The sequence below is a fragment of the Gorilla gorilla genome, chromosome 2 (assembly GCF_029281585.2).
Source record: "Gorilla gorilla gorilla isolate KB3781 chromosome 2, NHGRI_mGorGor1-v2.1_pri, whole genome shotgun sequence".
NCBI classification, from domain to species: Eukaryota; Metazoa; Chordata; class Mammalia; order Primates; family Hominidae; genus Gorilla; species Gorilla gorilla.
Window position 1 is genome coordinate 129,374,435 of NC_086017.1, and position 22,207 is coordinate 129,396,641.

The 22,207-nt window shown below is 39.0% G+C and overlaps 1 long non-coding RNA gene across 1 annotated transcript in view; it reads right to left on the bottom strand.

Moving 5' to 3' along the window:
- The window catches only part of LOC129532756 (uncharacterized), a 191,052-nt gene that overhangs the window by 5,796 nt on the left and 163,049 nt on the right, over positions 1–22,207 (bottom strand). The window lies entirely within an intron of this gene.

Sequence of the window (22,207 nt, forward strand, 5' to 3'; positions counted from 1 at the left end):
ATCACCATCTCAGAGGAAACAACAAGGCTTCATTTAGTGCTCATATTAGGTGTACCACAGGGCAGGTGACTCTCCAGAACAAATATCTCTATGTGGCAACTCAAAATCCCATCTAATGCATACATCCTCCATGGCTAGGGGAGGATGTATGCATTAGATGTATAATTGTACCCTTTATATTCTTTATACAACCATACTATAATTGTACATCTAATGCATACATCCTCCATGGCTAGCACAAGAGGGGTAGAGAAGGATGGAGATTTGCACACAAGCTCTGCCCAACACTGATACATGTCACATTTGCAGAAATTTTACTGGCAAAAGCACCTCCATGGTCAAAGATTCTCTCTGGGGAAAAAGAAGAGAATTGGATATGGGTGAGCTTTGGAGGTTTCTACCACACTTCTCACTTCTTTGTTTTACCACTAGAATTCTTAAGCAATTAGGCCATAATCAATGTTAACTTTAACCACTCAATTCTTAACTACTTGCAAATTTGCTTGACTAGACTGCAGGTTGGTTGTAGCTCTGCTGAAAGCTGGGGCCCTGCCCTTGTGTCTTCTTCTCTGGGATCTAAGCAAAGAAGCAGCTCCCACTTTTCTGTTTAGCTATTTCATTCCTCACCTTTGCTCTCGTGCCTTTAATTAGCCAAAGTATATCCTGCATCCAAACCCAAAATCTATGAGGCTGGGAAGCATACTCCTCCCACAGGAGGCACACAAAGTCACATGGCAATGGGTGAGGACTCTCCTAGAAGGAAACCAACTTGAATAATAGTGGGCAATAATGTCGTCTGCCCCAGAACTCTGCTGGCACTGCTCTCTTGACCTTTTCTTGTTCTGCCAACCTTCTCTTATTTAGGTCCCCTCATTTTAAATTGTCTCAACCACAACGTCCATGAAAACAGTATATAATTTACATCTCTGATACTATTTGTTTCTCTCAAGATTTCATTTAAAATATTAAATAATTTGCTGGAATTCTAAATTGTCTAAATTGCAATTCCCATCACCACCCCACAGACATACCTTAAATATATTTCCTCAGGTAAGCACTTTTCCATCATATCAGGGCTCAGTACACAATACCCTGAAGTATGGTGCCTTAACATACTGAGTACTATGAACTTAAGACCATTGGAGGGTCTCAGAAGCAAGGTCATTCTGTCCTTCTCCTGCCCTTCTGTCTCCTGGCCTCTCCTCCAAAGTGAAACATAGAAACCAGAATTCCTCTTTCCCACAGCAGGTCATAGAAACTGCAATTCTACTCCCCTCAAAGAAAGCCACAAAACCTAGAGGTCACTTTCTGCTCTATCACTCCTGAAAGTGGGTCATAAGACCCTCATTCCAGAAAGATCCTACCCCATACCCAGGGAAAAGGAATACCACACAGAAAGGCCAAAAGAAATCTAAACAAAGAGGCTTTGCTAAGTTCACCCCAGTTTTATTATCACTAGGTAATACTTTTTTTTTTTTTTGCATTGTGTTTCCCTACAACCAACCTCTTCTTTCATCAGACAAAACACAGTTTTCCCTGGGTCTTTGGGTCTTCATTTCTGAAGGCTCCCATGTCATACAAAACTTCGTAAAATAAATTTGTTATGCTATTCACTTGCTAGCCTGTTTTTTGTTATGGGAATATCAGGCATGACCCTTGCAATGGGTGAGGAACCTTTTTGCCCCTACAATACATTCTCATTTCTGTCTGAGGTAGCATCATTTTCTGAGCCATTCCCTGCCGTATAACCTCAGTGTCATTCTTAAATCTTACTTCTTTATCTCTCCTCGCATCCTGTGAAAACTCAATTGTTATCCAATATTTCTTACTAATCTTTTGTTCTTTCCCATTATCCAGATCTACTAGATGATCCAGGTACTTATTATCTAGATTATTCCAGTATTCTTCCTATTTAGATAACTTATAACCCAAAAATTTTATTCCTAAGTATATGCCCTTAAGAATTCTCAGACACATGCAAAAAAAAAAATGACAAGAATTTTCACTAAAGCATTGATTGGAAGAGCAAAAACCAGGAAAACATGTATGTGTGCATCAACGAGAGAACTGATAAATGAATTCTGGTATATGTATAGAGTGAAATAGTATACAACATTAGAAAATGAATAAACTTAATCTCTATATATTAACATGCATGATTTTCACAATGAAATATGAGCTAAGACCAGATGCGGTGGCTCAAGCCAGTAATCCCAGCACTTGGGGAGGCCAAAGTGGGCAGATCACCTGAGATCAGGAGTTTGAGATCTGCCTGGCCAACATGGCAAAACCCCACCTCTACTTAAAATACAAAAATTAGCTGCAAATGATGGCAGGCACCTGTAATTCCAGCAACTAGGGAGGTTGAGGCAGGAGAATCGCTTGAAACCAGGAGGTGGAGGTTGTAGTGAGCTATGTTCACACCAGTGCCACTGCACTCCAGCCTAGGCAACAGAGCAAGGCTCCATCTCAATTAAAAAAAAAAAAGAGTTAAAACAGCAACTTTGATCCCATTCCAAGATGGCTGAATAGGAACAGCTCTGGTCTGCAGATCCCAGTGTGATCAACTCAGAAGATGGGTGATATCTGCATTTCCAACTGAGGTACCTGGTTCATCTAATTGGGACTGGTTGGACAGTGGGTGCAGCCCATGGCGGATGAGCTGAAGCAGGGCGGGGCATTGCCTTACCCAGGAAGCACAAGGGGTTGGAGGATTTCCTTTTCCTAGACAAGAGAAGCCATGACAGACTGTACCTGGAAAAACAGGACACTTCCACCCAAATACTGCACTTTTCTCACAGTCTTAGCAACCGGCAGACCAGGAGATTTTCTCCCATGCCTAGCTCTGTAGGTTCAATGCCAACGGAGCCTTGCTCACTGCTAGTCTGAGATCGACCTGCGAGGTCTGAGATCTACCTGCGAGGCGGCAGCCTGGCAGGGGGAGAGGCATCCGCCATTGCTGAGGCTTGAGTAGGTAAACAAAGTAGCCAGGAAGCTTGAACTGGGCAGAGCACACCATAGCTCAGCAAGGCCTACTGCCTATATAGACTCCACCTCTGTGGGCAGGGCATAGCTGAACAAAAGGCAGCAGAAACTTCTGCAGACTTAAACGTCCCTGCCTGACAGCTCTGAAGAAAGCAGTGGTTCTCCTGGCATGATGTTTGAGCTCTGAGAACAGACAGACTGCCTCCTCAAGTGGGTCCTTGATCCCCATGTAGCCTAACTGGGAGACACCTCCCAGTAGTGGCCAACAGACACCTCATATAGGCAGCTTCCCCTCTGGGATGAAGCTTCCAGAGGAAGGACCAGGCAACAATATTTCCTGTTCTGCAATATTTGCTGTTCTGCAGCCTCCGCTGTTGATATCCAGGCAAACAGGGTCTGGAGTGGACCTCCAGCAAACTCCAACAGACCTGCAGCTGAGGGTCCTGACTGTTAGAAGGGAAACTAACAATTAGAAAGGAATAGCATCAACATCGAAAAAAGGACATCCACACCAAAACCCCATCTGTAGGTCACCAACATCAAAGACCAAAGGTAGATAAAACCACAAAGATGGGGAGAAACCAGAGCAGAAGAGCTGAAAATTCTAAAAACCAGAGCACCACTTCTCCTCAAAAGAATCACAGCTCCTCACCAGCAATGGAACAAAGCTGAATGGAGAATGACTTTGATGAGTTGACAGAAGTAGGCTTCAGAAGGTTCGTAATAACAAACTCCTCCAAGCTAAAGGAGCATGTTCTAACCCATCACAAGGAAGCTAAAAACCTTGACAAAATGTTAGATGAATGGCTAACTAGAATAAACAGTGTAGAGAAGACGTTAAATGGCCTGATGGAGCTGAAAACCATGGCACGAGAACTTCGTGATGCATGCACAAGCTTCAGTAGCCGATTTGATCAAGTGGAAGAAGGAATATCAATGACTGAAGATCAAATTCATGAAATAAAACAAGAAGACAAGTTTAGAGGAAAAAGAGTAAAAAGAAATGAACAAAGCCTCCAAGAAACACGGGACTATGTGAAAAGACCAAAACTATGTTTGATTGGTGTACCTGAAAGTGATGGGGAGAATGGAACCAAGTTGGAAAACACTCTTCAGGATATTATCCAAGAGAACTTCCCCAACCTAGCAAGACAGGCCCACATTCAAATTCAGGAAATACAGAGAACACCACAAAGATACTCCTTGAGAAGAGCAACTCCAAGACACATTATTGTCAGATTCATCAAGATTGGAATGAAGGAAAAAATGTTAAGGGCAGCCAGAGAGGAAGGTCGGGTTACCCACAAAGGGAAGCCCATCAGACTAACAGTGGATCTCTTGGCAGAAACCCTACAAGCCAAAAGAGAGTGGGGGCCAATATTCAACATTCTTAAAGAAAAGAATTTTCAACTCAGAATCTCATATCCAGTCAAACTAAGCTTCATAAGTGAAGGAGAAATAAAATCCTTTATAGACAAGCAAATGCTGAGAGATTTTGTCACCACCAGGCCTGACTTACAAGAACTCCTGAAGGAAGCACTAAACATGGAAAGGAACAACCAGTACCAGCCACTGCAAAAATATGCCAAATAGTAAAGACCATCGATGCTATGAAGAAACTGCATCAATTAATGGCCAAAATAATCAGCTAACTTCATAATGACAGGATCAAATTCACACATAACAATATTAACCTTAAACGCAAATGGAATGGGCTAAATGCCCCAATTAAAAGACACAGACTGACAAATTGGATAAAGAGTCAAGACCCATCAGTGTGCTGTATCAGGAGACCCATCTCACATGCAGAGACACACATAGCTTCAAAATAAAGGGATGGAAGAAGAGCTACCAAGCAAATGGAAAGCAAGAAAAAAGTAGGGGTGGCAATCCTAGTCTCTGATAAAACAGACTTTAAACCAACAGAGATCAAAAGAGACAAAGAAGGCCATTGCATAATGGTAAAGGTATCAATTCAACAAGAAGAGCTAATTATCCTAAATATATAGGCACCCAATACAGGAGCACCCATATTCATAAAACAAGTCCTTAGAGACCTACAAACAGACTTAGACTCCCACAAAATAATAATGGGAGATTTTAACACCCCACTGTCAACATTAGACAGATCAATGAGACAGAAGGTTAACAAGGATATCCAGGACTTGAACTCAGCTCTGCACCAAGCAGACCTAATAGACATCTACAGAACTCTCCACCCCAAATCATCAATCATCAGAATATACATTCTTCTCAGCACCACACTGCACTTATTCTAAAATTAACCATATAATTGGAAGTAAAGCACTCCTCAGCAAATGTAAAAGAATAGAAATCACAACAAACTGTCTCTCAGATCACAGTGCAATCAAATTCGAACTCAGGACGAATAAACTCACTCAAAACCACACAACTGCATGGAAACTGAACAACCTGCTCCTGAATGACTACTGGGTAAATAAAGAAATGAAGACAGAAATAAAGATGTTCTTTGAAACCAAAGAGAACAAAGACACAACATATCAGAATCTCTGGGACACATTTAAAGCAGCGTGTAGAGGGAAATTTGTAGCACTAAATGCCCACAAGAGAAAGCAGGAAAGATCTAAAATTGACACCCTCACATCACCATTAAAAGAACTAGAGAAGCAAGGGCAAACAAATTCAAAAGCTAGCAGAAGGCAAGAAATAACTAAGATCGGAGCCAAACTGAAGGAGATAGAGACACAAAAAACCCTTCAAAAAACCAATGAATCCAGGAACTAGTTTTTTGAAAAGATCAACAAAATTGATAGACTGCTAGCAAGACTAATACAGAAGAAAAGAGAAGAATCAAATAGACACAATAAAAAATGATAAACGAGAATCACCACTGACCCCACAGAAATACAAACTACCATCAGAGAATACTATAAACACCTCTAGGCAAATAAACTAGAAAATCTAGAAGAAATGGATAAATTCCACGACACACACACCCTCCCAAGACTAAACCAGGAAGAAGTTGAATCTTTGAATAGACCAGTAAGAGACTCTGAAATTGAGGCAATAATTAATAGCCTACCAACCAAAAAAAGTCCAGGACCAGACGAATTCACAGCTGAATTCTACCAGAGGTACAAAGAGGAGCTGGTACCATTCCTTCTGAAACTATTCCACTCAATAGAAAAAGAAGGAATCATTCCTAACTCATTTTATGAGGCCAGCATCATCCTGATACCAAAGCCTGGCAAAGGCACAACAAAAAAGAGAGTTTTAGACCCATATCCCTGATGAACATTGATGCAAAAATCCTCAGTAAAATACCGGCAAACCGAATCCAGCAGCACATCAAAAAGCTTATTCACCATGCTCAAGTTGGCTTCATCCCTGGGATGCAAGGCTGGTTCAACATATGCAAATAAATAAACATAATCTATCACATAAACAGAACCAACTACAAAAACAACATGATTACCTTAATAGGTGCAGAAAAGGCCGTCGACAAAATTCAACACCCCTTCTTGCTAAAAACTCTCAATAAATTAGGTACTGATGAAACGTATCTCAAAATAATAAGAGCTATCTATGACAAACCCACAGCCAATATCATACTGAATGGGCAAAAACTAGATGCATTCCCTTTGAAAACTGATACAAGACAAGGATGCCCTCTCTCACCACTCCTATTCAACATAGTGTTGGAAGTTCTGGCCAGGGAAATCAGGGAAGAGAAAGAAATGAAGTGTATTCAATTAGAAAAAGAGGAAGTCAAATTGTCCCTGCTTGCAGATGACATGATTGTCTATTTAGAAAACCCCATCATCTCAGCCCAAAAACTCCTTAAGCTGATAAGCAACTCCAGCAAAGTCTCAGGATACAAAATCAAGGTGCCAAAATCACAAGCATTCCTATACACAAATAACAGACAAACAGAGAGCCAAATCATGAGTGAACTCCCATTCACAATAGCTGCAAAGAGAATAAATACCTAGGAATCCAACTTACAAGGGATGTGAAGGACCTCTTCAAGGAGAACTACAAACCACTGCTCAATGAAATAAAAGAGGACACAAACAAATAGAAGAAAATTCCATGCTCCTGGATAGGAAGAATCAATATCATGAAAATGGCCATACTGCCCAAGGTAATTTATAGATTCAATGCCATCCTCATCAAGCTTCCAATGACTTTCTTCACAGAATTGGAAAAAAGTACTTTAAAGTTCATATGGAACCAAAAAAGAGCTCACATAGACAAGACAATTCTAAGCCAAAAGAACAAAGCTGGAGGCATCATGCTACCTGACTTCAAACTATACTACAAGGCTACAGTAACCAAAGCAGCATGTTACTGGTACCATAACAGATGTATAGACCAATGGAACAGAACAGAGGCCTCAGAAATAATACCACACATCTACAACCATCTGATTTTTGACAAAACTGACAAAAACAAGAAATAGGGAAAGGAATCCCTATTTAATAAATGGTGCTGGGAAAACTGGCTAGCCATTGTAGAAAGCTGAAACTGCATCCCTTCCTTACACCTTATACAAAAATTAATTCAAGATGGATTAAAGACTTAAATGTTAGACCTAAAACCATAAAAACCCTAGAAGAAAACCTAGGCAATACCATTCAGGACATAGGCATGGGCAAGGATTTCATGTCTAAAACACCAAAAGCAATGGCAACAAAAGCCAAAATAGACAAATGGGATCTAATTAAACTCAAGAGTTCCTGCACGGCAAAAGAAACTACCATCAGAGTGAACAGGCAACCTACAGAATGGGAGAAAAATTTTGCAGTCTACCCATCTGACTAATATGCAGAATCTACAAAGAACTTAAACAAATTTACAAGAAAAAAAGTGGTAATATCCAGAATCTACAAAGAACTTAAACAAATTTACAAGAAAAAAACAACCCCATCAAAAAGTGGGCAAAGGATATGAACAGACACTTCTCAAAAGAAGACATTTATGCAGCCAACAGACACATGAAAAAATGCTCATCATCGTTGGTCATCAGAAAAATGCAAATCAAAACCACAATGAGATACCATCTCACACCAGTTAGGATGGTGATCATTAAAAAGTCAGAAAACAACAAATGCTGGAGAGGATGTGGAGAAATAGGAATGCTTTTACACTGTTGGTGGGAGTGTAAGTTAGTTCAACCACTGCAGAAGGCAGTGTGGCGATTCCTTAAGGATCTAGAACTAGAAATACCATTTGACCCAGTGATCCCATTACTGGGTATATACCCAGAGGATTATAAATCATGCTACTATAAAGACACATGCACATGTATGTTTATTGCAGCACTATTCACAATAGCAAAGACTTGGAACCAACCTAAATGTCCATCAATGATAGAATGGATAAAGAAAATGTGGCACATACACACCATGGAATACTATGCAGCCATAAAAACGTACGAGTTTATGTCCTTTGCAGGGACATGGATGAAGCTGGAAACCATCATTCTCAGCAAACTATCACCAAGACAGAAAACCAAACACCGCATGTTCTCTCTCATAGGTGGGAACTGAACAATGAGAACACTTGGACACAGGGAGGGGAACATCACACACCAGGGCCTGGTTGGGGGTTGGGAACTGGGGGAGGGATAGCATTAGGAGAAATACCTAATATAAATGATGAGTTGATGAGTGCAGCAAACCAACATGGCACATGTATACCTATGTAACAAACCTGCAGGTTGTGCACATGTACCCTAGAACTTAAAGTATAATAATAAAAGAAAAAACTTGCAAAAAAACCTCGCAACATTACTATAATGTATTTAACACGATATTCTTTTGATAAATATTTTTAAACATGCAAATGATAATATCATTGTTTAGTAAAACAATTTACTAAAAGTTTTTATTTATTTATTTATTTATTTATTTATTTTTTTGAGATAGGGTCTCACTCTGTTTCCCAAGCTGGAGTACAATGGCATGATCACAGCTCACTGCAGCCTCCACCTCCCCAGGCCAGATGATCCTCCCATCTCAGCCTCCCAAGTAGCTGGGACTACAGGTGCATGCCACCATACCTGGCTACGTTTTGTATTTTTTGTAGAGAGGAGGTTTCACTATGTTGCCCAGGCTGGTCTCAAACTTTTGGGCTCAAGCAGTCCTCCTGTCTCGGCCTTCCAAAGTGCTCAGATTACAGGCATGAGCCACTGCACCCAGACTGTAAAAGTATTTTTTTAAAGTGTGTAATTCATAAATACCACAATTGTGATAACAGTTACTCAGCAGGGGACAAGCACTGGGGGAAAAGAAGGACACTATGCCTAAAGAGGGGTACACAGAGGATTTCAATTGTATTTATAATGTCTTATTTCTTCAGGTGGGTTGTGGATACACAGTTTTTTATGCGTTTATTTTGTATTCTTTATGATTTTAACCTGCCAAAAATACTTAGGTATATACCATATATTTTTAAAATATCTCCTACCTAATCTCTCCATTCTAGACTCTGCTCACCTCAAACCATCTTGAACATTGGCTAGACTAATCTTTCTAAAATACCATTTTGCTTTGTCTTCTATTTTCAAGGCTCTGGCAATTCTATGTCACCTATAAAATAAACAAACTTCACATGTTTTAGTGTGCTATTTAAAGCCCCAGAGAACTTGGAACCATCCCTGTCTCCATCTTCCTTAGTTCTTTTCCTGAAATATCCTCTTTTCCTGCCTGCTTACTTAAGTCTTAATCTTCCCTTTAGTATCCGGTCCACCCATCCTTTTTTTTTTTTTTTTTTTTTTGAGACGGAGTTTCGCTCTTGTTGCCCAGGCTGGAGTGCAATGGCGCGATCTCGGCTCACCACAACTTCTACCTCCTGGGTTCAAGCGATTCTCCTGCCTCAGCCTCCCTCATAGCTGGGATTACAGGCATGCGCCACCACGACCAGCTAATTTTGTGTTTTTAGTAGAGACAGGGTTTTTTTATGTTGGTCAGGCTGATCTTGAACTCCCGACCTCTGGTGATCCACCCACCTTGGCCTCCCAAAGTGCTGGGATTACATGCATGAGCCACCATGCCCAGCCTCACTCATCTTTTTCTCTTCAAGCCTCCATTAAGGGTGGAATAAATGGCCCTCTTTTGTAACTACAGCTATTCCCCTACATATACTCTTGGGCCTCTTTCCTCCTATATCCTCAGGGAACATGTTCTATCAACTTGCCTGCTTTCTTTTAACTTGCTTTGTCTTCTGCATTCCCTTGTCTCCTATAAAACGCCCTTTATCAAGTCTTTCCTCCCCAGTCAAACCTGAGGGTTGAACATCCACCAGTTTGCATTCTCCCTATATTTTTAAGGTACTGTCAAGAATGGTGAAAAGTCAAAGATTTTACCCAGCTTGTAAGCCAGGAAGTTAGCCTGCCACAGTTTGTCAGATATTGGCAAAAGGCAAGAGATTCACAGGTTAGAGACAAAGTGTTATTCCCTCACCACAAAAGCAGTAATCAGAACATCAGCATTTTCTTATACTGGTTCCCAAAGCCCCAGTTCCTGTAAGATGACGCAGAAGGTCATGTGAGATCTGCACACACAGTGGGTTATACTACAGAAGAGAAATCCTGAGCCTAAGGAACCTGAAGGTTTTATAATGGTCAGTAAGCACCCTTGCCCTTTCCTTTGGAGGGACATATTATCTTTCTCTTCCAAGGCTGTTGGCCATACAAACTTCCTTAAAAAGATATATCTGAAAAAAGACAATCAGTGCCTCTGCTCAAGAGACATGCAGAAATTTGATACCCATGGAGAACTGTTTTCCAAAAGTTACTAGTCCTCTTGCCCTTACTACACTGTAAAATCCTTAAGAACAGGATTTGGCAAACATTTTATTAAAGAGTCAAATGGTAAATACTTTAGGCCTGTAGACTACACAGTTTCTGCCATTGTAGCTCAAAAGAAGCCATAAACAATTGTAAAATAATGGGTGTGACTATATTCCAATACACATTTAGTTACAAAAACAGGAGGCTGGCCCATGGGTCATTGTATATTGACCCCTGCTTAAGAACATCAGAACATTTTATTTATGTTCCACACACTATTGTAGATGCAGATGATATCTCAGTGAATAAAACAGATGAAACTGAAACTGGAGAGTTCCCCAACCCCACTTGCAGGAAGTGCAACAGGGGTGTGGCTTGTCTGTTCGGCTGCTGTGCATGCTCAAACCCCTTACAGGAGGGGGAGCATGCAGACGGGCAAGTGCAAGAGCCAGGTTGAGTTTAGGGGTGGGTGCCTATGACTCCTTAAGCCCCAGTGGACATGCTACAGTGCTCTTTTAGCTCTGCCATCTGCAGATGGCTTAAGTGTTAACCAGCTCAGTGCCCTCTTGGTACCTGGGTTCTTGTCCGGAGACCAGGAAGAATCAGGTTGCATGCAGACTTGAAGGATGAATGTGGGAGTTTTATTGAGTGGTGGAGGTGGCTCTCAGCAGGAAGGATGGGGAACTGGAAAAGGGATGGAGTGGGAAGATAATCTTCCCCTGGAGTTTGGCCATCCAGTGGCCAGTCTCCTCTCTGACTGTCCCCAGCCTCTTCTCTCCTTCTCCGCCATGCCATTCTGCTGCTCTTCTGCTCTTCTGTTTGTCTACTAATGGAACCTGGGGTTTGGTATTTATATGGGTACAGGACAGGGGTGTGTGGCAGGCCAAAACGCAACTTTTGGGCACAAAAAACAGAAATGCCGGTTCCCATTTAGGGCTGCAGGTTGCCAGGCTCGAGGTTGGGGCCTTTGCCAGGGAACCCCTCTCTTATACCCAGTATTTCCCTGTCTCCTATCTATATCAAAACCACCTCATCAACCATATATTCTACTGGAAGAACACAGCAACAAACAATAAATTAGTAAAACATTATAAGATGGTAAGTGCTACGGGGAAAAATTAAGCAGAAAGGAGGATGATACTGAGGGAAGTAAATTTTAGATAACAGGTCAGGAAAGGCATCAGTTGGAAGGTGACATAAGAGAAAAGATCAAGGGGGTGGTGATATCTGGTGATATCTATGAGAAGAGCATTCCAAGCAAAGGGAACACATGCAAATATCCTGGGAAGACAGAACTTTGAGACTGTTGGAGGAACAGTAAGAAGGCTACAGTGCTGAGGCAGAGCGAGCAGGAGGATGGTAAGAGATGAGCTTGGAGAGGTAACTGGAGGATTGAACAAAGGAGCAACCTGTGTTGACTTGTATTTTTAAGTGCAAATCTGTTGCTTTGGGAATAGTTTGAACTAGGGCAAGGGTGGAAGCAGGAAGGTAATTCAGGATGACTTTAAACTAATCAAGGCAGACGTGATTGCTCAGACCAGAGTAATAGCAGTCACATTCTGAATACATTTGAACATAGAGCCAATAGAATTTTCTGGTAGGTTAGATGTGGCGTGGGAGAGAAAGAGTGGAGTCAAGGACTATAGCAAAGTGTTTAGCCTGAGCTACTAGAAGAATGAAGTAGCCACTAAGTGAAATCAGAACACTGAGAGAGGAGCAGATCTAGGGACAGATCAGGAGTTCTGCCTCAGAATTTTAAGTGGATACTCCACACATGTGTTGGGGATAATACGCTACCTACTTAACAAATCTGCCTAAGGCCAGCCCCGCAGCCCAGAAGTGTGTATCAGGAAACTCTAAATGCTAATAGCCAGCATCCTTCTCTCCTATCTACAGAGTCTGGCCTACGGCCTCTGTAGATGGGTCAGCTGGAACATTAATTCAGATTGCTTCTCTGGCCAAACAGACACAGAATGATGACAAGGGTCCTTTGTCTAGACTTCATCTGATGAAGGACAAATCCAGCAAATGAAGAAGAGGTTGTCTGTCTATCAAAATGCATATTCATTAAACTCTTTATCAACTGTCAGCCCAAGAGGGAGAATGACAGATTTTTAACAAGATAATTTGAGGAACATTCCCTACACATATTGAAGTAAATTGTCCCTCTTGTATCTGGGCTGGTGCCAGCAGTCACTGTCCACATCTTGAATTCTCCCCCAGGCTTCTTCACAGGGTCAACTGAGGAGTCCTCATGCACTGTTTAAAAATCAATGTACAAAGCTCATTCAGGGAATGAGGGTTTCTCACTCTGAAAGTGAAAGAATCACAACCCCACAGCTGTGCTCCCTTCAGCCCCAGCTCTCCTACCCCACTACGTGAAAAAACTCAGAATAAAAGGCAGCTTTACTGTCTTTTTTTAAGCAAAAGCAAAGCCCTGCCTAGTAGATGTAAACAAAAGAGTGAACATACACCTAATTTCACTCTGTTATGCAATCTTAAGCATTTTTATTCATATCTTCAGTATTTCTCACATAGGAGCAGCAGGAATAACAGCGGAAATCATTCCTACATGCAGAATCCTTTCCTCTCTCAGGTCTCAAAGTTAAAGGAGGTCAGTGTGGCTAGTTACTACAGTAAGGCCCTGTTTCAGTCAAAAGATCAGATGCCTCTGAGATATTTGAAGAGGGACAGTGTACTCATCCAGAGTGGAAGGAATAAAACCTCCTTGACATACAAGGGAGACATTTGCCCAGAATTTGACAGAAGTATAATGGTACTCAACTCAGGAGAGAACTAAGTTGACAGTTTTAGAATTGAAGACAGAGAGAGAATGGACAGAAGAGAAAGGAAAGTTCAGTAAGTGTGAAGGAACAAAGACAGACTTGTTTCTTGAGAATAGAAACCTTCAGAGCTCTGCCATAGGATGTCTGCACAAAATGTGGGTGACTGGCCCAGACAGAGAGGTAATATACGTACCTTAAAAACATTAATATTGAAATTTGAAGTTTACTGTTATCCATTGCTTATGTTTTGCTGCAAGTAACAGAATTTCTGATTAAAAGTGACAATAATGAGGATTCATTATCTTAAAAATCAAGAAATCCAGGGTTGGGGGATTTAAGGGTTGGTACAGCAGATTCACAATGTCAACAAGAACTTTGGTTTAAGCGGCTTTTCTGCTCTATTGACATTCATGTGTTGTTGATTTCCCGCCTCATTATTACAAGCTAGCTTCAGCAACTCTTGTACCCCAACCTCACAAAACAGTATCTCAAAAAGCAAGAAAGTGGATTGGAGCATAAAGGGTATAAGCTCACGTGGCTCTGTATTTTAATGGTGGTAGTAAAGAATGAGGGATAATTCTAGTTTCCCAGAAGACTTCTTCATGTATCCTATTGACTAAATCTAGGTTATCTGTCAGAGGAAATAGGATTGTTCTATTTGGCTTATGTTAATTAAGATCTCATCGCCTTGGGGTGAGTACATTGCTGCAAGAGTAAAATTGAGGTCTTATTAGCAAGAAAAGGAATATATTTGTTAGGTAGAAAACCAAGACTCTCTCCTACATTTAGTTTCTCACATTTCCCATAGCGTATCTTAAAAATTACTTCTAGGGGTAAAATCTTTTACAGGAGGAAAGGTTTGAAGAACTGAAACTCAGATGTCTAAGAAAAAAAAAATAGAGTGAAATAAAACTTCTATCTCTGATAAGATGGCCTAGGTAGTTGAGATGAAACACCCAAGAGAAATAGCAACTTTAAAAACTGGACAAATTATTAAAATCATCTTTTTCAAACTATCTGAGAGCTAGCAAAACAATAATCAATTATAAGGCCAGAAACTAGAAGCTTATGCGTCAGGGCTCTTCAGAGAAACAGAACCAAAAGGAGACATAAATAGAGACATGTATTTAAGAAATTGGCTTATACTAAAAATTAATAGATTAGTTTAATAGTAAATCTGATACAACTGATTAGAGAATTAATCAACTGGAAGTTAGCTCAGAAGAAAATATCCTGAATGAAGTAAGAAACAGAAGAAGATGGGAAATATAGGAGAAATTATGCAAAATAGAGAAAATACAGAGAGAAAATATTGATTGAGTATAATTAAAATCCTAGAAGGAGAGAGAGAATATGCAAAAGCAATATTTGAAATGATAATGGCTAAGAATTTTCCAAAACAAATGAGAAATATTAAACGACAGATGCATGAAGCAATATAAATAGTTAGTAGAATAAATAAGAAAATTACACCTACACACAGCATGGTAAAATTGCTAAAACCCAAAGATAAAGATAAATTCTTAAAAGTAGCTAGAGAAAAATGACAAAATACTTTCAAAAAGTAACAGTAATATAAAATCTGACTTCTCAATGGAAAAAAAAATGTATCTTCAAATTTCTGAAAAAAATAATTGCAAAGCAAGAATTGCATAACAAGTAAAATGAAAATGAAATAAAGACATGCATTAGTCCATTCTCACCCTGCTATAAAGAACTGCCCAAGACTGGGTAATTTAGAAAGGAAAGGCAGTTCTGCATGGCTGGGGAGGTCTCAGGAAACTTACAATCATGGCAGAAGGCAAAGGGGAAGCAAAGCACCTTCTTCACAAGGCAACAGAATGCAGCAGGAACTACCAAACACTTATAAAACCATCACATCTTATGAGAACTCACTCACTATTATAAGAACAGTGTGGGGGAAACTGCCCCCATGATTCAACTACCTCCGCCTAGTCTCTCCCCTTACACGTGGGATTTATGGGGATTACAATTCAAGACGAGACTTTGGCTGAGGACATAGCCAAACCATCTCAGACATGTTCACACAAATAAAAACTAAGAGAATTGTCAACATTACTTGTTCACTAAAGGAAATACTAAAAGAAAGGAATATATGGACAAATCTACTTATTGGCCAAAATATGAGTAATGCCTGTGAGTTTTACTCATAGAGAATTAAAATACTTGAAACCAAAGCATATAGGTTGGAAAGGAGAACAAAGGTAAAACAAAGCTTGTAAGTTCTTGCATTTTGCAGAAAGAGATGAAAGTCCTGATTTGCATTAGACATCAATAAATTGAGAAAATATGTAATATGTAAGATAACCACTAAAAAATAGTAAGAAAGTACGTATCACCTACTAAATGAGGTAAAATGCAATAACAAAAATAACCATTTCAAAAAGGGACATTTCTTTGTCATTCATCATGTAAACAAAATGAAGGAGATAAAGCATATGATCATCTCAAAAAAACTTAGCAAAAAGTATTTGATAACTTTTAATATCTATTTATGAAGAAAAAAACCTCATCCAACTGGTGTCAGTCAAGGAAAATACCAAGGCAAGTCTCAATCATTTAAGGAGGTTTCTTTGCCAAAGCTAAGGTTGCATGCCCAGGAGACAGGTCTATGCGTTTCTCCAAAGATGATTTTGAGGGCTTCAGTACTTAAAGGGAAAAGGGTGGGATATTGAAAAATACTTAATTTTCATGTGAGAAGGGAGCAGGGGAAAACAGTCATTCATGCCTTTATCTGGCTCAGTGAATCTGCATTTTTACACAAGATAACATAGTCAATAGGCCAGAAGAAACAATAAGATATGCATTTTGCACAGGTAGGCAGAGGGAGGACTTTCAGTTTTGTGAAGATAAGCTATCAATTTACATTGCCATGGTGAACTTTAACAGAAATGCTTTAGGGTAAAGATCTTGGGGCCCACAAGGAATTTCCTTTTGGGCAAAACATGAGGGAGGTATGTAGTTTTCCATCTTTGTAGCCATCTTATTTAGGAAACAAAATGGGAGGCAGGTTTGCATGACCCAGTTCCCAGCTTGCCTTTTCCCTTTTGTTACTGGAAAGCAGTCCGATCCAGACCCCAAGACAGGGTTCTTGGATCTCGCGCAAGAAAGAATTTGAGGCAAGTCCAGAGACTAAAGTGAAAGCAAGTTTATTAAGAAAGTAAAGGAATAAAAGTATGGCTATTCCACAGGTAGAGCAGCCCCAAGGGCTGCTGGTTGCCATTTTTACGGTTATTTCTTGATTATATGCCAAACAAGGGGAGGATTATTCATGGAAAAGGGGTGGGCAATTCCTGGAACTGAGGGTTCCAGGAATTTTAAACCATATAGGGTAAATCCTGACATTGCCATGGTGTTTGTAAACTGTCAAGGTGCTGGTGGGAGTGTCTTTTAGCATGCTAATGCACTATAATTAGCATATGATGAACAGTGAGGACAACCAGAGGTTACTCTTGTGGCCATCTTGGTTTTGGGTTTTAGCCAGCTTCTTTTCTGCAGCCTGTTTTATCAGCAAGGTCTTTATGACCTGTATCTTGTGCTGACCTCCTATTTCACCCTGTGACTTAGAATGCCTAACCTCCTGGGAATGCAGCTCAGTAGGTCTCAGCCCTATTTTACCCAGCCTCTATACAAGGTAGAGTTGCTCTCGTTTAAAAGTCTCTGACACTTTGGCTTTGTGAGTCTAGGGTCCCAAGATTTATTTTCTTTTCACACTGGAAATAGAACTTTTTGAAAAGATTCGTTGAAGTAAAATAAACATACACATTTTGAAAGCCGATGATTTTATAAGTTTTAACATGCGTTAAAACTATGTGAAACTATCGTCACAATTCAGATAATATGCATATCCATCATCACCAAGAAACTCCTTGAATTCCTTTGTAATTCCTCTTTTCTGCCCCATCTCAGAGCCACCCCAAGCCCCAGTGAAATATTGTTTTGCTTTTGGTTATTATCATTTTGTTTGCATTTTTTTAGAATTATGCAAATGGAATCATATAGACTGTACTATTTTTTTGTCTGGCTTGTTTCACTCAGCCTAATTATTTTGAGGATCATTCATGTTGTTTTATGTATTGTGGGTGTTCAGTCAAGATGGTGGGAGAAATTGTAAAATTACAGGAAATAAACACAAACCGTCTTGGAAGGCCTGGAGGTTTGCATAAAGTGTTTGGCTGAAGGCAGCTGAATCCACTTAATAGCTAAAGGTGCAGACACAAAGGAATGTAGAATAGTTTATCTAAATAGCTTGTTTAGTCATGTGGTCCTAAGACCAACCTTTGACGCAGGTACATAATTGCTCTCTACTTGGGGGGGTTGGCAACCAGGTCAATTACCCTCTAGTGGTGTTTACTCAAGACCGTTATCACTTAATCTATACTGAATAAATGCAATCTTCTCTGGCCAAACAGGGCCATGGCTGCTACTCTTTACAGCACCTTCTTTGGTGTCTGTGAGGGGTCCGGACCCTTAGCTAAACTGACAGGCAGAATATCTGTGTCAGTGTACAGTATTCATCCGTTATTGAGTCAGGGTCTGCGGGATGAACCCTGCAATGTATCAACAGTTCATTCCTTTTAACTGCTGAGTGGTATTCTATTGTATGGGTATACCATATTCATCTGTGTATTCACTTGTTGAATGGACCTTTAGATTGTTTCCAGTTTCGCTGATTACAAATAAAACCACTACGAACATTTGTGTGCAAGCCTTTGTAAAAATATAGGCTTTTATTTCTCTTGGGTATATATGTAAGAGTAGAATGGCTGGGCCATATGGTAAGTAATATTTAACTTTTTATGAAATTGCCAAACTGTTTTTCTAAATTAATTCCACCATTTTACATTCTCACCAGCAGGGTGTGAGAATTCCATTTTCTTCACATTTTTACCAAAACTTGATTATTTTAAAATTTTTTATTTTAGCCTTTCTAATAGGTATGTAGTGGTTTTAATTTCCCTAATGACTAAAAATGTTAAAAAAAATTTTATATGCGCTTATTTGCCACTCTTTTAACTTCTTTGGTAAAATAACTTTAAATCTGTGTACATTTTAAAATTTGGTTCTTCATATATTATTACTAAGTTTTGAGAGGTTTCAAAAATATATAGCCTCGGTACCATTCCTTTGTCAGATGTATGATGTGTAAATATTTTATACCAGTCTGTGCTTGTCTTTTAATTTTCTTACTTGTATAAAGAGTAGAAACTTTTAATTTTGATGAAGTTTAAGTTATTTTTTCTTTTAGAGATTGTGAATTGGTATCAAATCTAAGAAATTCTTGCTTAACACAAGATCACAAAGATTTTATCTTATTTTTTCTCTTAAAACTTTTATGTTTCAGATTTTATGCTTATGTCTATGATTCATTTATAATAAGTTTATATTTTTGCACATGAATATCCAATTGTTCCAACACCATCAGTTGAAAAGACTATCCTTCCTCCAGTGAATTGCCTTTTTACCTAAGCCTTTGTCAAAAATAAGTTGTCCATATATGTGTGGGTCTATTTATAGATTCAGTATTGTTTTCCATTGATCGTTTTGTCTCTCTTGATGCCAACACTGCATTGTTTTGATTACTGTAGCTCTATAATAAATCTGAATTTAGCCCTCCAAGCTTGTTCTTTTTTGGAATTGTTTTGGCCACACCAAGTCTTGTATATTTCTCTATTAAATTTCAAATCAGCTTGTCAATTTGTATGAAAAATTCAGTCAAATGTAGAATAAGTATTTAAGTGGCTACTTCAGATATTTAATTAAAGTGCCTGTACATGTAATGAGTAAAAAAATCTATTATCTCATTAACTCACTCTGTGGCTTTCATGCATTCATCTTATTCTGCACAAAATTCAAATAAGTGTTTCATCAAGTTTACAAATTACTAGAGTATACTGATAAGTGCTATTTATTGAGCAAATACTCAATATTCAATACTCAAAGTCCCCAGTGTTCTGGGGACTATACCAACCATTTTTTCTACATTATTTAATTTAATCCTCACAACAACCAGTGAGGAAAGTTCTATGATTCCTTTCTGTTTAACAGATTAAGACATTCAGACTCAGAAAGGTGATACAATTTGCCCCAGATCACACACTCCACTCCTGATTTGATGCCAGATCTGACTCACTGACCGTTAAGTTGCACTGCCTCTGAAGCACTAGAGATTTAATCAGATAATTATATTCATGCCTTATCTGCTCTTTGCTGGTCTATAACCCCCACAAAGACAGAAATGCCAGTGCTCACAGAACACCTTGAACATAATTATATGGTAGCCATCCAATAGATTTTTTTGAAAGTGAGTGAATGTATGAACAAATGAATGAATGGATAAGAAAAGAGGAAAATAAATGTTAACCGGGTTGAGGCATTTAGGATTTGGGTTTGGTGAATGGTGGTGCATATTTCTGTAAGGTTTTTTGTAGTGTTTTGTGATGACTTATAAAAAGTTGAAGTCTGGACTGCAAGGGAGTTAGTCAAAGAAGTTGCCCATGTAGAAATGAAATCTGTCAGTACCAGTTAAAGAACAGTCTGGTAAGCCCTGAAACCTAGTTATGACCTCTCAACAAATATTGTAGAATAAGTGTCTACACAAGAAAACACAATGATTTAGGAAATAATTTTCATGAACTAAAAATCTTAATTACTTAACTAAACATCACTATTTTATTTGAATGCCTTTAGAATTTTGAATACTGAAGAAACTTTGATTCTGCCTTTCAGTTTCAACACAAAGAAATGGAGCCTCAGAGAGATGATGGCCCTATCTAATGTTACACAGTTTGCTGTTAACAGAAATCCAAATACACTAATTCCCAGTCCAATACTCACTCCTTTACAACACATAGTCTCTATGTATATCCAATCATAGATAATCTCACACATTTTATGACATGTAGACTAAAAAGGGATTTCTACAGGCAGGATTAATGTCTTCCCAGTCTCTAGAGAGAAGAATGGTAAAGTCAAATAAGCAGGGATCTAGGAAGCTTCAAGAACAAGCTGAAAACATGTTTCCCTCCTGTTAGCCTTGCTGACAGTTCCAATGAATGCCAAATTTCCGTAGTATTTGCAAGAGAAGCTGAGACTTTCTCTTTAGCCTGGATGGATTCTAATTTGGAACATTCTTCTATGGCAACCTATTGCCATATTATTTGACTTTGTATTTCCACAATATTTACAACTAGGTACCAGTAATATGAAATTATATTCATTATCTTTAATTTTCCCTATGACCTTGAAAATTAGGTACAATTATCATTCTTGTTTAATAGATGAAGTTAAAAAAATAACTCAAAATGTATAAGAACACACCTGAGGTGACACAACTAATAAGATATAGGGCCAGATATCAAACCCAGGTCCTGGTGATGTCAAAGTCTTTGTTCTTGCCACACAGTGCAAAAAGACTGACAGAGCAGAATGACGCATCCTAATCAGCACATACTGTCACCAAGCTGGTCAGTAAGTGTTCTGGTTTGCTAGACAGTAAGAGGATCCTTTGTAGGAGAAATCTACGGTTAGAAAATCACTCTTTCATAGATAGGGGAGGGATATAAAAGCAGATGAAAGAGCATCAGAAAAAAATAATCATAATTAAAAATAATTGATAACTTGTACAATCGCTTTACAAAGTATATTCTTATTTAATTCTTACAATAGCACTAAGAAGTGTGCACTATATTCATTGTAGTTAAAAGTAAACAATAGGAGGCTTTTAGACTTAGTGACTTATTTAAAGACACAGCTAGGAAATAGTGAGTCTTATTTCCAAGCCAACTTTCTTAACCTGGAGGTTAAAAATCACCTTAAAATGGAAAGGAACAGAGAAACAAAAGAAAGTACCAGGTAATTGCACATGTAACAGGATAAGGTGAACACCAAGTTAAAATTTGCAGTTTTTACTTAAAGAGGAATCATTATTGTTAAAGACTAGTTTCAAAAAAACTAGTCTTTAAAACACCTTCTACAGTTCTATAAAGCTAAAGTTGGAATTTTTTTCTTGTTGTGAGACTTAATAATATATAAGTTTCCAGTTATAAGAAATTACATTGTTTGTCTCTATGCAGAACAGTTTGTTTGGCATGAAATTGAGCAGTACGATTGTGTTTACTAATAATAATTAGAAAACCAGGCTGGGCCTGGTGGCTCATGCCTATAATTCCAGCATTTGGGGAGGCAAATACCCTTAATTATAATGCTCCATTTTTCTTTTTTTAATCTACTTCTTAATTTTCTGTCAAGTTCCAATCCCAGCATTTGTGGGCAAACCACAAGGTCAAGAGATCGAGACCATCCTGGCCAACATGGTGAAAACCAATCTCTACTCAAAATTAGTGGGCGTGGTGGCGCACGCCTGTAGTCCCAGCTACTCTGGAGACTGAGGCAAGAGAATAGCTTGAACCCGGGAGGTGGAGGTTGCAGTGAGCCAAGATCGTGTCACTGCACTCCAGCCTGGCAACAGAGCGAGACTCCGTCTTAAAAAAAAATAAATAAATAAAACCAATAGTTATGTAATTCACCACAAATGATAATGGAACACGAAAAATGTATATCCATTATTTAGTCTCTAGCTCTAAATCAGACTAATAACAAGAGAAAGATATAAGCCATGATGGATCTCATTCTCTGA